Source organism: Nomia melanderi, chromosome 3, assembly GCF_051020985.1.
Source record: "Nomia melanderi isolate GNS246 chromosome 3, iyNomMela1, whole genome shotgun sequence".
Taxonomy (NCBI): domain Eukaryota; kingdom Metazoa; phylum Arthropoda; class Insecta; order Hymenoptera; family Halictidae; genus Nomia; species Nomia melanderi.
The window spans coordinates 20,637,330-20,654,956 of record NC_135001.1 but is presented as its reverse complement, the minus strand read 5'-3'; the positions used below and the strand labels follow the sequence as shown (position 1 = coordinate 20,654,956).

The window sequence follows — 17,627 nt, the reverse complement described above, 5'->3', positions numbered from 1 at the left end:
GCGAAAATGAGAAGTACTATAACATTCCTTCGATCTTTTATTCTCCTTCTTAGTACAAAATTTGGATGTGTGAAAAATCTAATAATTGTAGGGTAGTTTCTTTAAGATTCATTAAAATATTTAATATTATAACTGGTGCATTGGAGCCTACAGAGTTCAAAGGGTTAAATGCTCGATAGTGCTAATGTTAAAGTCTCGATGCACTCTAGAAGTTTTGATAGAAAAATTTCAGAAAGTCTATATAACTGCTCGGTAGTTCTATTGTTAAAGTATACATAAGACGTGGAGAGCTCTGGGTATTCTCTTAACCAGTTAACTGCGTTCGAGTATACACGTCATCTTGAAATTCAAAATGATACTAAGTTTTTCAACGATGAGTTACTTATTTCTTCCGATAAACACGTAATTCTTCATTTTGCTTGAATTTTTCATTAACACATATCATAGGTGCATATCTCGTTTGACAAGTATATGCTTCATCGTTTAACTTTATTGCCCTTACAATTAGAGATTTTTCAAAGATTCCACAGTTAACACTAGGTTTACGGAACGCGTCAATTTGACGCAGATTGAATTTTATAAACATTATTTGGTAAATGTTAATCGGTTTTCTTTGATCCAATTACACGAATATAAATCCTGATTGTCTATTTCTACATCTAAAATGCCCGTAAACCTAGTGTTAACAGGTTAAAGTTCGCTCGGTTTCATGTTTCCTCGGATTAAAAATGCGATTAGTCCTGGTTAAAGCGGACAGCTGCGTAGGACAGCGGAATCAAATACAAACACAATGAAGGGACAAAGGGATCTAATGAAATCAATGAATTTCCCATGGCCGAAATCGCGGGTCGAGCTTTCATTGCCCCGGGTACACGCGTATACAGCTACATGGATGTACATGGTCGCGGCTCGGCGGTGACGCGTCGATATTAATTTGCTGCGGCCCGGTACAGAATTTCTGGTAACGTGCGGTGATGTCGATTAACCCTCAGATGCGTTATCTTTTCGAGAATAATGAATTACCTTGAAATCGTCTGTTTATGTATCATCAACCACTGAAATGAATTAAATTTTGAAAGCTTCTTTTCGTGCGGAGAGGAGGTTCACAAATGGTTGCTACGTGCGTGAAATGTATAAGTACATTGCAATTTAATTATTGTAACATTTTGAGCAGTGAAAATTCTCAGTTTTGCTAGAAAAATGGGGACTTCGAAAATATATGGTGGAATTATGAATGCAATGTGTGAGGAAATATGCAGATTCACTGTTGCAAAATTTGGAGAATTCGAAATACTAAGGTTTACTGTAGAAATGGAGATTTTTTAAATATATGATGGAATTATGGATGCAATGTGTAAGGAAACATGCAAATTCGTTGTTGCAAAATTTGGAGAATTCGAAATTCTCAAGTTTACTGTAGAAATGGGGACTTCGAAAATATATGGTGGAATTATGGATGCAATATGTGAGGAAATATGCAAATTCGCTGTTGCAAAATTTAGAGAATTCCTAGGTTTACTGTAGAAATGGGGATTTCGAAAACATATGGTGGAATGTTGCTGTAGACAATTCGAATTTTAGGGTGGGAATAAAAGTACGGAAGCATGCGAGGCGATGGGAATATCTGTCAACGTCTCGGAAACGCAATTTTGTAAATCGCGGGAAGGCACGCGAGGGGATCTGACCCAAAAATATTGTTTTCGGCCAGTCTGAACTCGAACGATCGTTGTTTACTGCTGATCGGTTTGAACTTTACGATCCACTTCCGCCGACTTATCTGTAATACCGGAACAGTACGTTTCATCCCCATTTTTTTCGCCATTCTCCTTTACATACCCACCATATTTGTTCTTACAGTTCCATGAAAAAGTCTTTGCCTTTTACGACAAATAAACTGTCCCAGTTTACAATATTACCAATCCTACGAGAGAAAAGAGTTCTCTTAATCTCAGAAATCACAATCATTTCTGTACAATTCAACAGATTTTTTTTTTCATTGCATCCAACCCACATATAAATATCATATAAATATATTCAAATATATTGAACACTCGTATCAGTTTCCTGTCAAACTACTGCTTCCAAATTGACCAAGAAATATCGCAATCATACGTATATTCCATAAGTCAATGAAATTCTCAAACTACGATCATGCTCATTCTTGCAACCGATCTACCTACGTCACAGCCTGACATCTTCTACAAAATTACAGACGTGACAGCCCAAGGAAAACAATATTATCAATCCTACCAGAAAAAACAGTTCTTTCAATCTCAGGAATCATTTACAGTCATTTCTGTACAGTTCAACAGATTTTTCTTATTTTTCATTGCATCCAACCCACATATAAGTATGACATAAATATATTCGAATATATTGAATACTCTTTCATATCAGTTTCCTGTCAAACAAAAATACTGCTTCCAAATTGACCTTCCAGGATGTCACAACCCGACATCTACAAAATTACAGACGTGACATCCCAAGAAAAACATTTAAAAGACCCATCAAAGCGAAAGAGATTGCGATTTCAAGTGCGATCTCGAATAACGCTTCGGTTTATGGATCAAGTATCGAGTCACGCGCTCAACATACGCCTTTTTAATTCGAAAACCACGATTCGCAGCTGGGAATCGGCGGGACGCGAGTTCCGCGGCCGTGATTAGAGACGGGAATGGTCTTTCAACGTCCGTCTCCGGTTATTTCTAATTAAAAACCGCGCCAGTATTCCGGCTTCCCTGCCGTAAACGTCCGAGCGCCTCGCGCGTTATGTTTAATTACTTTCGCAATTACCGAGACGGCGAGCGACGTTTCGCAAACGAGATTCCCGTTTCCGAGCGAGAAGACATTTCCCAGCGGCTCCGATTAACCGGCCGCCGCGCCGCGGACGGACTAACAAGCCCGCGGATCCCTCGCGCCGAAGGGCCACGCGCGCGAGTCGCGATTTATCGCGCGGCGGGTTTGCGCAACTTCGTTTCGCGAGAACGTTCGAACGATAATCGGCGACGCGAGCGGGGCCGCGTGTTTCGCCGCAATACGGCTCCCTCGTAAAATCCGCCGCGCCGCGAGCGGATCGGACGCGCGGCAATTCCGAGCGCAACCCCGAATCGGAGTTCCGAACTATTCGCCGAAATTCGGTAAAACTTTATTGCGTGATAAGCTTGTTTGTGGATTGGAGCTGGAATATTCAGGGGCGATTATTGGCATTCTTCGATCACGATTGTTGTACACACGGAGAATTCTCTGGAATTTTGTTGGGTTCTCGGATGATTGATGGAATATGAACTGAGATTTTTAGTGATTTGTTTTAGTTGGTTAGGTTGACCCGTGTTGGACGTTGGTCTGTTCGAGCTTTAGTTTTGAGGTGGAGGAATTTTGGGAAATGAATCTGGGACTGGAAAGAGGAAATGTTGGACAATTAGACGTAGGATTGTCAGATGGTTTGCAGTATAAAGCAGATTCTTGTAATTAACCGCAGTGGTAATAGCAGCAAAGGTATTCGTGGAATGGCAGTACCAGTAATGTTTGTATTAACCCTTTGAACTCGATAATATTTTTCAGTAAAACTATTCATTACTTTCTGATTAAATATTAAGTTTAATATTAAATTGAAAATTTTATATGATAGAAAATTTAACCCTTTGAACTCTGTAAGCTCCAATGCATCAGTTATAATATTAAATATTTCAATGAATCTTAAAGAAACCACCATAAAATTATTCGATTTTCCGTACACCCAAATTTTCTACTAAGAAGAAAAATAGATCGAAGAAATATAGCATTTCTCATTTTCGCTAGGAATACTATAAAAATTAGTGCAGTTGCTGATAGATCACAAAACAACCTGAAATGCTAAGGCTTAACCGTTTGAATGCTAAACTTTCGTAGATATTTACCAAAAATGCGGAAGTAAATGGATGTGTATGCAAAAGAATTAATAAGAATAGTTATCTAATGAGATCACAAATATTGTGTTACAAAAAACTATCAAAAAGTAACATTCAAATAAATTTACTTCGATCTATCTCTTGAAGAATATAGTAACAAAATTATAATTGATACTGATAAACAGCACTCAAACGGTTAATAATGCGGATAACGATAATCAGAAACAGAAGTCGATGATAAATAATCATTCCAATATTTAAGGATGCAACAACAGCTGTCACAAACGATCGCAAAGGTTCGACAGGCGAACGCTGTGGCGTAAAACGAGCCGAATCGCAGCGCGGGACTGGTGCGTTAGATTGGCGAATGTGTATCACGAGCGCACGCGGTATCACGGGCAAAGTGCATCGGCCGTTCAGCTGTAGCGACGGGGAGCAGAACTTGGACCCAGCTGATTGGACATCGACCGATGGGAGCGTGATACGGATGTAATTTGTTAGCGGGACCGAGCACGGAAAATAATACGACTCGATAACGAGATATGACACACCAGCGGAGGTTACTAAGGCCAATGACAGCGATACTGTCGCTCCGCGTTTAACAACTGCCGCGTTTTTACTTGTTGAACCCGGTCCCCGCGTTGTTTAATCATTTCCATTGCCCTCCGGTTATTTGTCTTGTCTTACCTTCATTTATTCGGGCAATTCGTCCCCCTTTCTCCTCCTTACGAGACCACTCGCGCCCTGTATTTTTCCCTAGACACGGTATCCTTGACCCGTTAACCGGGTAATTTGGTACGAATTGCGGAAAACAAGTTAAAATATGGAGGACGATCGTGTTCAGCGCGGTCTCCGCTGTCATCGTTTACGAAGGGAATAAATTTGATAGTCGTAAGCAATCATTAACGTTGGAACTAGTGGGATCAACTAGATCGAAGTGACCCGAGTCTCTTTTCCCGCGAATATAGTGAGTATGGTTTTTCTGAGATGTTAAATAAATTTATTTGATAATATGTAAACGATATGGGAAGATAGAAAGTTTATTTATTGTTGAATATTATGAACTGAGAAAAATATAGTATGGTTTCTCTGAGATGTTAAATAAATTTATTTTATAATATGTAAACGATATGGGAAGATAGAAAATTTATTTATTGATTGATTATTATGAATGAGAAAAATATAGTATGGTTTCTCTGAGATGTTAAATAAATTTATTTGATAATATGTAAACTACGGTATGGGAAGATAGGAAGTTTATTTACTGATTGATTATTATGAACTGAGAAAGTTTATTTATTGAAATTTCCCAGTCTGTATAAGAAAATTTGGACACTTGATTTCGTTGGTAGTTCTAGTGTTAAACTTGCGAAGAAAGTAAAGACTCGACTTTCTATTACAGATTAATAAAGTACTAACAGACCGACAGGTTCTCATTTTCCACTGTTTTCGCATGGCGTATTTCGAGAAAAGTAGATTGAACGTGTAACTAGCATTGCAGCGTTCATTACAGGGTCGAGTGACAGACCCGATACCGTTGTCTGTCGGCCGGCGGTTCACGCTTAAAGTGAACCCCGCTCATGTTCCGGATCAATAGTCACAAAACAGAGGGAATTTTAATCAGTTAAATTGGTCAGTCGAACAATTACAATCTCCGAAACACAGAGCACCGATTGCCGCGTCATTCGATTCCTCGATGAAGTGGCGCAACACGAGCCGTGCCTCTAGGACGGTGCGTTGTAAACGAGTAAATGAATCCCTGCCATAATTTCCTATAAAACCGACCTTACGACCCTAATAACGACCAAAGAACCGACTGGATACTCGTCATCGCGACGAGTTACGACGATCTTTTAGCGGCGGATCGTAGATCTGATACATTGAACGGTGAAAATTTTATGAGACCAACGTTTCCCGCGAACCGCGAGAAGCGAACGCGACATGAAACCTCGTGAAAAATATCAGCCAATGAGGAGAGAGGGGGACAGTCGGCGGAGGAGAGAGAGGAAGAGTTACACGGTAGGAAAAACTATTTCCCCGTGGAACAATATTACGGTTTTTACTGCAAACCGCGGACATATAACATACTTCGCCGGATTGTTTTATTCTCGAGAGCAATTTGCTGTGCTGTCCTGTGTCGAGGTGGACTCGGTGTTCAGTTTTGTTCCAATGGAAATTCATTTGAACAGTTTCAATTATGCTGTATCTAATTACCACGATTACTCGAAATGTTAACCCTCTGTAGGCTCGTGTAACTTTGAAGTCACGTATCAGTATATTGGCATCTTGTTGATTTATTTCATTTTGCACCGGAAGTGATGAATAAAGTAATCAGTTAACTACAAGTTTTGTATGCTCAGGTGTGAAAGTTTCACGTCATTGTAACTTGAAAGTTACGAAATATATTCGTTTGATGAGATTATTAAAACTATTGAATACATTATTAATTTGTGTTCATATGTGGATATTTATTAATTTTCTACTGCATAGATTTTGTTATAATCGTGAACAAAAATTCTGCTCATAGGGTTAACATTGTATCATGCAATATAGCAATTTAGGTAAAGTCTATGGAATAGGAAGATTGAAGGTTAAAGGCGATTTTCAAGTATGTTACCGATTGATAGAGGAAATTAATGTTGATATTAATCGAGTCGATTCGATTGACTCGGTAGACACGGTGTTCAGTTTCATTCCAATATAAATTCATTTGAACAGTTTCAATTATGCTGTATCTAATTACCACGATTACTCGAAATGTTAAGATTGTATCATACAATACAACAATTTAGGTGTTCCAAGCGTGTTCAAATAAGAGAGTAAATTGTAATTGAGGTAAACGAACGTTCGATTTATTTCCGAATTGAATAAATTGGATAATCGAATTAAACGTCGATGCGAGTTCAACAGTGAAATCCCGAGAACACTTTCGATCACAAAGGGATAAAAGCAAAGGCAATTCGGATCTAGAGGCTGCTGTAGAGTATTTCGAATCCTCTATTACCAACGAGCTCATAAAACGTCGGACAAGCTACGGAATTCTGGATCGACGTGTACCCTGTTACGTTGCCACAACATACGGGAGAATTTACCGAATTCAGTTGGGTTCTTGTCCAACTAGGAAAATATGAAGTCTTGGAATTCTTAGTTAATTTTATTCTAAAGCTGCTTTAGTTCCTTTTTGGAATAAGGAAACCTTGGGAAACGGGGCCTTTGGAGACTCTATTTGGGACAATTTTTTTTATTTGACTGGTTTCGATTTTTTGTTTAGCAATTATTGATATCTTCGAAGCATTGAATATTCGAAATGTTTTTGATAATAAATAGATTCATTTGAGTACTATAATGAATGTCTGAAGAAACTGAAAATAATCTATTGTTACAATTTTTATGGGAATTGCATATTAATCTTATTAAATACTCGGTAGTTGTAGTGTTAAATTTATTTAGATCCGAAAACACAACTACCAAAGGAGAAATGTTCCTTACTTGACCAACACTGAATGTTTGTGAAACAAATTTTTGTCATTCGGCTGAGTATGTCAATTTTTTGATTAAACATGAAGAAGATGAAAGTGCTGATAGTAACGATAAGAGGAAGAACAAGAAGAATCGTCTATGATGACATGTAAATAGTTATTACAGTGAAACAGGACGTAACAACCTATCGCGATGGGAATTCCCAGTTCGCTCGTAGGTGCAGGTCGCAATTCGATTTTCGAAGTACGGTCCGAACGGAGGAGGAGGAGGCGAGAAGGAAATTCTACGGCGCTCATCCGAAACTTTCGTCGAATTCCCTGCTCAACGAGCCGAAACCGACGCTTCAAACAATCGAACAGGTTTGTAAATCCCGCCGACGACGCTCAAAGTTTGTAAATGGAATACGCCGACGGACGGACACCGTGATCCCGGGAATTAACACGCTGGCCGCTGCGCCGGCCGCCGCCGCCCGGTGACTGCGAGATTGATCAGAAATTCTGATTTCGAATAAATATGTAATACCCGCGGATCTGTCGACTCTGTTAATGTTTTAGCGGATTTAAATAAATTGCGGTACCGCGTTTCTCGATCCAATGGTTTTCGAGAATATTACGTCCCCCGACACGTGGGCCAATTCCGGTGTGCCCGATTTCACCGTCGGTTGATAGTTCTGTTGGCAACAGTCGTTAAGGGACAGAATTATAGAACAATTTGTTATCATTGGACTGCGGATGCAGTTGCATTTGCAATACGTTCGACTTCGCGAGGCACAATATATTTCTCAATGATTCGTGTGTTCGAACGAACTGAAGCTGTTTGCAAAGGACACAATTTCATATTTAACATAATATATATTTCTTATGTATATACTTTTAGTATATTTCTCTTAGGACACCTCAATTTTATATATAATAATAATAATAATATATATATATATTATATTTTATTTCATTCGAACAATTTTTTTTTTTAAGTATGTTCGGTCTTTGCCATATATACGAAAAATTTTTTCGCTCGGATAGAAAACCTCTTTCGGTTTCTTAGAGTTTATATTAATTATTTAATAATTAATTGATATTAATTGTTATTAACACTAGGTTTACGGAACGCGTCAAATTGACGCATATTGGATTTTAGGATTATTATTTTGTAAATGTTTACGCCGATTTCCTCCAATTTCCACAATCTAAATAAACCAGCATCAAATCTTTTAGGAATAATAGAATGAAGTGTACAATAAATGCCCGTAAACCTAGTGTTAATCAAATACGTTATATTCTAATAAATGTATAATTATTTAAAGGGGATTAATATATTTAATAAACAATAATTATTTAATGTGAGAGTCGTACAAGTATAAAATATATACATTGTATCCAACCCAACTTGCTGGGCTTACCACATGATATTTGTCTTCAACAATTACATAAATGTCCGCAATGCGGTGGCTATCTCAAATAAACTAATTCATTCCACCGAATGTAATGTCCCGTACACAAAAAATAACTCTCCAATCCACGAAATCCCAACAAGAAATCGCTCGAAGCGAATCCAACGGGGGACAACCGTCAACGAAATAACAGCGAACCCGACAACCCGATAACGAATAATTATCCGCACTTTAAAAAAGCCACGTTAACCCGCGCCGCTAGCGTTCCCGATTAATTCCCGGCGCGGCTCGTTCCGCTCCCGGTCCATTTACCCTCGTCCGCGACTCGCCCGGCGATTTATCAAGCCGCTGATTAATCCTCGAATATTTTATGACACCCGGCCGCCGAATCTGATCGTTGTTAACGAAAGGAGGCCGAGTGGGGAATTAATCGCGCCATTATGCCGGTCCGTTTCTCACGGGGGTTTCCCCTAAACAAAGTTAAAAAGCTGTTGCACCACGAAATCCGGGCGATTTTACGGCCGGCTTTTATGCACGAGTTTACGAGCTTTACGCGGCCGTTATTCCGGCGTCGTTCGAAGGGAAGAACCTTTTCGTGGATTTTCCGGAGGTTCCGCGTGCCACGGCCAAACCGTGAATGTTAATCGTGCAGCGGGGGCACCGGCTTGACAAAATTACAGTGCAATAACTAACGTCGCGCCGCGGCGGGGGGGAGTGTTCGACGCGGCGCCGCAGCGCAATTTCGTATTCGAGCGCGCGAACGCACGCGCGAACGGGATCGGCCGCGGGATAATTTACGGAATTCGCTGCGTTCGCGCAACGGCGTGGACGCGCTGCCGAATAATATTTAATTCGGTGACGGTCACTTTTCGACCTGAATTAATTAGTCCCTTGGCGTTTGTTCGATCAAAGCGACGCGGCGGCGTGGCCTGCATAACGCGGCGCGATCGATGAAATATCGGAAACTTTGCTGGACTTCCGTATCGGAGATCCCAAGTCGACTCTCCTCGTTTCCCTGTATTCGGGTTTCCTTCGACGCTCCGATTGGATAGTCGCATCGACCTCGGCGGGCACCGAATGTTCGATTCTTCGAGCAATTAATCAAACTATAAGAATTACGAGAAGCTTTGACGACATCGATACGAGCTTCCGTATGAGGAAACTTTTCGCGTTTTACGTACTGCGAGCATTAATAAACTTCTTAATGTCTGCTACATTGAAGCGTAGATCATTTCTTTCCTAGAACTTCCCAAAGAAATTGTAATGCGCCCATCTCGGGAACTTGGCATTTTACGACTGCCGTTACCTTCTTACCGTCGATATTTCCAGAATTATTATACGACCGATAAATAAACGAATTCGCTTAAGCCTCGCGCAGGATTCTAATCAAATCAACCCTCGAATAAAGTTTCATTCGCTTTATCATGCGAACGCGTATAAATCAATTCTGCCAGTGCCACCGGTACGCCACAATCGAATCGCGAGCGTTCCCCGAGAACTCGATTCCTTTTGCATTTCACTTAGAAAATATTTCTGCATCAATCTGCGCAAGGGTCGGAATGCCTTTGCGACAACCGATTCCGCTATTGAGGAGAAATAAAATTCTCATCCGCGCGTCTCCGGGAAGATTCCCGATGGAGGATGAACGATTCATCGATAGGGGGGAAGACACGGGGAAGGGTTGAACGGGAGGGGGAGGGGAGAGCATTAAACGTGATCCGGTTAAAGCTTGATCTCACGGGCTACGCTATTTATTGGTGTCTCGACACCGGCAAAGGAAATATAATTTCGTTGCGCGTCACGGACACGGTTAATCAAATAGAACGCAGGTAGGTGGAGGCACTTAAAATCCCATGGATGTCGAATTGACGTCGAGGGCGCAGCCTTTTCTTCGCGCGTCTCTTTTACGATCGTCCTCGCCGACCTCTTCGCCCCCATGAAACGTCGACTAATTCGTCACGATCCGATTGTGACCTTACGCGCGGCGGCGGGGACGAATTTGCGCGATGAAAGGCGAGTTGAAGTCGTCCTTTTTCGTCCCCGCTAATCAAAGATGGCGACGACGTCCTTTTCGGTTGGCAATCTGTTGTTCAATTGCACCGGATAGATAAAAAAACATCCACCGAGGCGACGAGCTCTCGTTTCGATGAACGTTTCACGACTCTCTCGGCATGTTTATGGGTGATCTAACTTTCACCGACGTTATTGTGTCCGATTTGATGGGATTAACCCCTTGGCCTACGATTTCTCAACCGTGGTCGATACGGCTGCTTTGTCATTAATAATTTATTGGGAAAAGAGGACAAGCATATGTCCTCGTTACCTATTTATTAGAGATTTAAACAGATAACGCGTACATTACTTTGCGACACTCTACTTAACCCCTTGGCCTATGATTTATTTCTCAACTCTGATCGATACGGCTACGTTGTCATTAATAATTTATTGGAAAAAAAAGAATAATATTTCCTTTTAAGTATAATAGTTGATGAGGAATGATATTTACTTTGAACTCGAATGAACTGAGTAATATATATTTGTTGAGTCATGTTGAAAATCTTCACGAGTCTCACTCGTAGGGCAAGAGGTTAATCTCCGTGAGTCATCGATAACGCACTGAATAAGTAGAGACATTCATCATGGGATTTGAGAGCTTTTTAACCCTTTGACCTATAATTAAATTTTGATTTGATTTGACATGGAATGTAAGGGATGTAAATGTCAATTCTTTCAGTTCCGAATTCGACATTGTTTTTCTGCTGGCAGTTATAGTGTTTACTAAACGCAGCGTGGAATAATCGAGTTTTGTTCTTCTTTTTTAAATTACGAATAATTATATAGTCCTATCGAGATCAAGAAAGAAATTATAGTAGTTGATTGTGTATATTGATGTTAGATCGGTGTGAAACTGCTCAGTAACTGGTAATATATTAAGGCGTTGTCAACAGGTTGCAGCGTTCGCGGGAACGCGTATAAATTATCATCGGTAGAACAGCGTTAGGCATCTTTTGGAACAATTGGACGCAACACTTGTTGAACATTGAACCTTACGCTGTACCCTTCATCGTTTTTCAATTTGGTACGTTCCGTGTACTTTCCGCGAACTAGAATCTAAGTTTCAGTGAGAGAAAGGTCTGGCGTACGTACGTAATCTCGAATATTTTCAGCCATTGTATTTCCAACCGTTGCGTATTCAAACGGTGCAATTTTCTGGAAAGCCAACTACCACTTTTCCGTTGGTATTATTGATTTCAAGTAAAAACTATTTTATACAAGGGCTTCTCTGTTACGAAAAGAAATATGCAGCAATAACGAAATATAAATGGTGCACAGAGCGGCGGAGGGCTTCGCAAAAATTTGCCGCGTCGGTGCACGAGGCGCGCCGCCATGTTTTTCCATCGATAACAAGAGCACAAAAAAGGAATGAACGACGAGATGATACAAATTGCTTGTACTTCCGGGCCAGATTGGGTTATAAAGGGGCAACAGATTCGTTTTCGCGGTGCTGCACTTCGTTAGGATAGAATCCTCGCCATTACTGGACGATGAATAGAAAGATATTCCAGCTGGTGCCTGCGCTGCGTTGAATTTCATTTGCCATTTGAATTAATCACGTTCTTGAGCGAACTAACGGAGAAAAGAAATACTGTCGAAGTAGTCTCGATTACGACCTCGAAACGAGAATGAGGTAAATAAAAGAGGCTGTACTTCAGTTTTACAAGTCATTCGCTAACGTTTATAAGTAAATACTCTATAAAATAATGGATTTTCTCGGTTAACGAAGTATAAATGGATTATCGATCTTTCGTGTACTTGAAGTTATCCCGAACAATAGAAAGAAAATAAGAATGATTACAATTAAATTACCCATGTTACCCATCATTTCCTTTCCTTCAAATTAGATGATCAAATATTCCGAATATTCGACGAGTATTAATTCTTTGTACTCGAAAGTTATCTAAAAGTTTGATATTCGATATTAAACTCAATAGAATCCATTAGTATATGAAATATTGACGTAAAATAACATTGTTCCTTAACACGTTGACTGCCACGGGATCTCCGATGACCGGAGCATCCAAATGACAAGAAAATAATTTGTAACTTATAAGACAACCAATGAAATAACGTTTCCTAACTATACAAAGACGATATTTTTCTAAACGAACTCAAAGAAAAATCACAAGTAAATTGAGAGACAAAGTCTATTTCATAGACCGATGTACACGGTTTGTCCAATAAGTATCGGTACTGAAGTCATAAAAAAAAATTCAGTGAAAATATCTACATGGATTTAATAATCTTCAAAATATGTCCGTTCCGAATCAATACACCGTTACCAGCGCTTTTTCCATTGTTTGTACATCTTCTGGAACTCGATAACTGCAAGGCTATTTAGTCATTCGGTCGAAGCTGCTTCGACCGCCTCAATGTACTGTACACAGTTCAATATTACCACTTTAAGCGCCATGTCAGTCACTGGTGACTGACGCTTCCGAATGACTAAAAAACAACCGTAACATCCAAGACAACCGATGTGAAATTAAAATGTTTACTAAGGCAACTAAGTCGATAGTCTAACGCAAACAATTCATAATTCCTACTTTTCTTTGCTACAAAAGACAAACTCTATGGGAAAACTTAAGATTTACGTGGCGTTTAACGTTAAATATCAAATTCTATAGTTTGCATCGAATCAAGCGGTGACTGAGTCACCTCTCGAGTGCAAAGGGTTAATTCCAACTTACAACGCCGAGTTCGAAACTGCTCTCCGACCTCAAACTTCGCCTATCGCTATAATACAAGCCGTTCGCGAAGAATCTTTTTATATTCTCCCTAGGTCCGTTGTCGCGGCAGCTATTCCCGCGGGATTAAAAGGACAGCTTCTAAAAACCGCCGCGCCGAAGAATAGAAAATGTCAGAGTCGCCCCGGGATAACTTGAACCGTCCTACTCACATTCTTCGGGCTTATCTTCCTGTCGATCCGCGGCTTTCAACTTCGCCAGTTCTCTCCTCTCTCCTCCCCGAATTCTTCGCGACGCCGATCACGTCGTCCTCTACCCCGACACTTTGTTTCTCCGACGAAATTGCGAATCACAACTCACGGCACTGGAAAGTTCTCCTAATTCGATGATCGACCGTCGAAAGAACGTACCGGTCGACGGCGCACGGTGTCCCGAGGACGATTTGAATTTTAAATAGCACGAAATTCCAGCGGGAGCGCGGTAACGATCGCTCCTGCCCGGTGTCTCGGGCCGAACCGCGTCGAAAGGTATGAATCCGCGAGACGGATCGCCGGGAGAGGGTTCATTAAGTCTCGAGTGGACGCCGATCGGGATGCCGGGCCGTTTTCGAGTCCCTCTGAATTCCAATGCGGCCTCGAAAGCGGGCAATTCACGGAGCTCGCCGCGAGCTTCGAATCCGTTTCAGCCGGTTCGCGCGCGTTGCTGCTCACTTCCGGTTTCGCGTTTCCCTCGCGCAGACACCGCCGCTGTTATGGCTAACGAATGCGGTTGAAGAATGAGTTGTAGTTGTTCGAGGAGATTGTAATTGGTTGGAAATTATATTGTTGGGAATCAATGTCGATTGGATAGTGTTCGAGTTTCCTGTTGACGCGTGAATCTGATTAAATAGGTTCGTAAGAGAGGTATTGTTTTAGTGTATCAAGGATCTCGAGTTAGACAAATAACTGCTTAAGAATGCGTCGAAACGGAATCATTGTTTTATTGGACAGTTCGAACAGCTACGCGTCCCATTGTGTTCCCTCCGTAACGAGCTCCCGACGTTAATTTCGATCGTAAAAACCGTTTTATTCCGTACCGTCGCGGTTCCCCGAGTTCCGAGAATTTCGTCGAGTTCCCCGGAGATTCCAACAGAAAAGTTCGCGGTTTCGAGCAACAGAAATTCACGGATGTTCGGCGTCGCGGAAATGCGAACAAGAAAATTTCGGTACCGAAGATCCTACGAGATTGTCTTATCGTTGATCGGGATGTCGGCGATTCTTTGCGTTCTGGAAGACGGTCCCGGAATGGAAACTCTTCGTTCGACGGGAATGCTGTTCCGGAATGTCCGAGTGCCCGGAACCGTGACACCTGCAGGCTGTCCCGGAGATCAACGAATCGGAGTACACGCACAAGTGTCCATATTCGTTGCATGCACCAAGTTGCAACTCGAGGAACTTCGATACCGAGGAGAGAAATTTTTCCATTGAAAATAGTAACGTTACACCGATGTTTGTATCGATTTGTCCGTGTTTTGAAATCCTCGACGATCACCGTTTACGTTCAGCTTGCGACGCAACGTTGGGTGGATTGGTTGGAGGATTCTCTTCAAGGCCTCTTCGGGAAGAAAGGATCGGTTGTTTTACGTTTCTCGCGGTAGTGAATGGGAACTCGATCGACATACATTCTCACGGAAACACATCCTCGCGGTCGGGCCGCGTGGATCGCACTGAAGACCGAGCTGCTGAGCGACGGTCACGGGAGTGAGACAGAGAAGGGTGAGAGAGAGGGAGGGCTGCGTCGCGCGCCAAAACTTCCTTTCGTTTCGAGGCACGAAACATTCTTTCTTCTTCCGCTTTTTGCGAGTACGGTAGGACCCCGTTTAAACTATTCGAGGCCGATTGCACACCGTGTGTATAGTAATAATAATGAGCATTTGTCAGTTATTCTGAGTAAAGTAGTCGAGATAAGACTTTCTTGAATTAATAGTATCTTTAAAGTATAGAAAAACAAAATAAACATAAAATTGAGTGTTTACGACTATCATCTAGAGATTTTAAAAAACTTCATTGGAAAACCCCGTGACAAGTAACGAATAGTTCAGTTGATCTTTTGATATTTTTCTAGAGGAATTATAAGATCGCATTGAGATTTTAATTGTATTGTATCTTAACTCGCATGTTGCTCAATTAACCCTAATTGTACCACGTGTTTTTATAACAAATGATACGATGTGACTATCAGTCACTTGAGAATAAAGGGGATGATTAAAATGTTATTGTTCTTCTTTATGGCGCCCGAATTTTAAAAGCCCAAACTTTTGGAGATTCAATATGAAATAATTAAAAGATTTAAGTGAAAAGTTCAAATGTGAATCGAAGTCACATCGTGGTCCGATTAGGGTTAAGTAATGTAATTTCTTCAAGTAGCATTTCTACCTTTTGGATAATTGTGAAAGGGAAATTAGAAATGGATAATTTTTATCTGGCAGTTCTTTTTCTTCAAAAAACCAAACGCTGAATGAATCGTTAACCCTGATGTGGACCTCAGTTTTTCTATAGATTTGACGTATTATTAGAAAAGTAGACATGCATAGTGTAGTTACAATTTTCTCGTACTACTGTCAAATTGAAAAACATCCCTGATTTAATGGGAATGCGAGTATCTTAGAGAAGTTTGTAAAATATACTATTCTTTTATTTTGTTTCGTAACATGTAATGCGAGTATAACGGTTTAAAAAGCGGCGCTAAAGTGAATCAATGAAAAATATAGAATCGGAGAAACCATTTTAAACGAAGCAGCGTGAAGGAGGATCTAAGTGCACCTTGGAATGCAACGGTTTGCAATAACGATATCGTATTGTGTATCCTGCACTTACCATTGCCTTTCGAAATTCAAATATTGCGCGTTGCTCTCTGAGAGGAGAACGGACGGAAGCTGTTTATAAGCGTGCTTAAAACAGTTTTATTTAGAGTTTATAGTTTTAGTTGTTACCTGAAATTTACATCTGCGAGAACAGTTCCATTTATAGTTTCAGTTTGTATCTAAAATTTACATCTAGAACTTTAAACCTAGAATTATAGTACAAGACATTTCGTGTTCTTGTATTTCGTGGGAGGGTTACTCGAATATTTTCTAAAGATCGTGAACAATAGATAGTAGAATTAAAAATGTTAATATTGAACATTTGGTATTGTATTTTCACGATCGAACAATTTTCATTCCTCTATTTTCCACCAAGAAGGAAATGAATCACAGGGTCCGTACATGGAGGGGAAAATAAATTGTTCCAGTTCCCGCAGATTTTCCTTCTGGGTAAGGCAGTTAAGGATTAATCTATTTGCTCAGGTCTCCTTATATCCTTCCCCTGGTTTCCTGTTTCTTTTTAACCGTTTTATAATATCTCCGGTACCTCAGTCGTCCAGCTCGCAGTTTACTCTTTCTCCACCCCTTGTCGCGCTGCTAATACTCTCCGTTATTTCGGAGATAATTCTTACTCCGAGCATATTAGTCTTAGTAGCATTTAATTTTTCAAGTTCTCGTATATTTTCTTCAATTGTCATAAGCTTCATACTAATGCAATTTACTGTTCAGTTAGAAATCATCGCTCTGCGTATCTGTTAGGGGTTGATTCGGGGAAGTAAAGGGATTGAAGTTCTTGTATATTTTCTCCAATTGTCATAAGCTTCATACTAACGCAATTTACTTTTCAATTAGAAATCTTCGTTCTGCGTATTTATTAGGGGTTGATCCGAGGAAGTAAAGGAATCGTATTTGCATACGAGAGAAAAATGTTCTTTAGTAGCTTTTGTTCCTATGAGATATTCTTCCTTTCTATCTTATTTTCAATAATTGTGTATGCATCGATATTATTATTTTCTTGATGCGTACGTCGAGTGTCACTGTTGGTATGAAAGGTTGGTAAATAGCGACGAGGCTAATTATCCCTTCTAGGGGTTGATTCGGGGAAGTAAAGGAATTGAAATTCTCATATATTTTCTCCAATTGTCATAAGCTTCATACTAACTCAATTTACTTTACGCAATTTACGAGAGAAAAATGTTCTCTTTTATTCTTCCTTTCTATCTTATTTTCAATAATTGTGTATGCATCGATATTATTATTTTCTTGATGCGTACGTCGAGTGT

At 40.4% G+C, this 17,627-nt stretch overlaps 1 protein-coding gene across 2 annotated transcripts in view; it reads right to left on the bottom strand.

Moving 5' to 3' along the window:
- The window catches only part of 5-HT2A (5-hydroxytryptamine receptor 2A), a 78,402-nt gene extending 63,207 nt beyond the window's left edge, over nucleotides 1-15,195 (bottom strand). Inside the window, exon 1 of one of the 2 annotated variants that reach the window (XM_031982082.2) lies at nucleotides 13,715-15,195. The gene's annotated coding sequence lies outside the window, so the exon portion shown is untranslated. The remainder of the gene's footprint in view (nucleotides 1-13,714) is intronic. The other variant, XM_076365754.1, reaches the window with a different exon arrangement.
- Nucleotides 15,196-17,627: the final 2,432 nt, after the last annotated feature.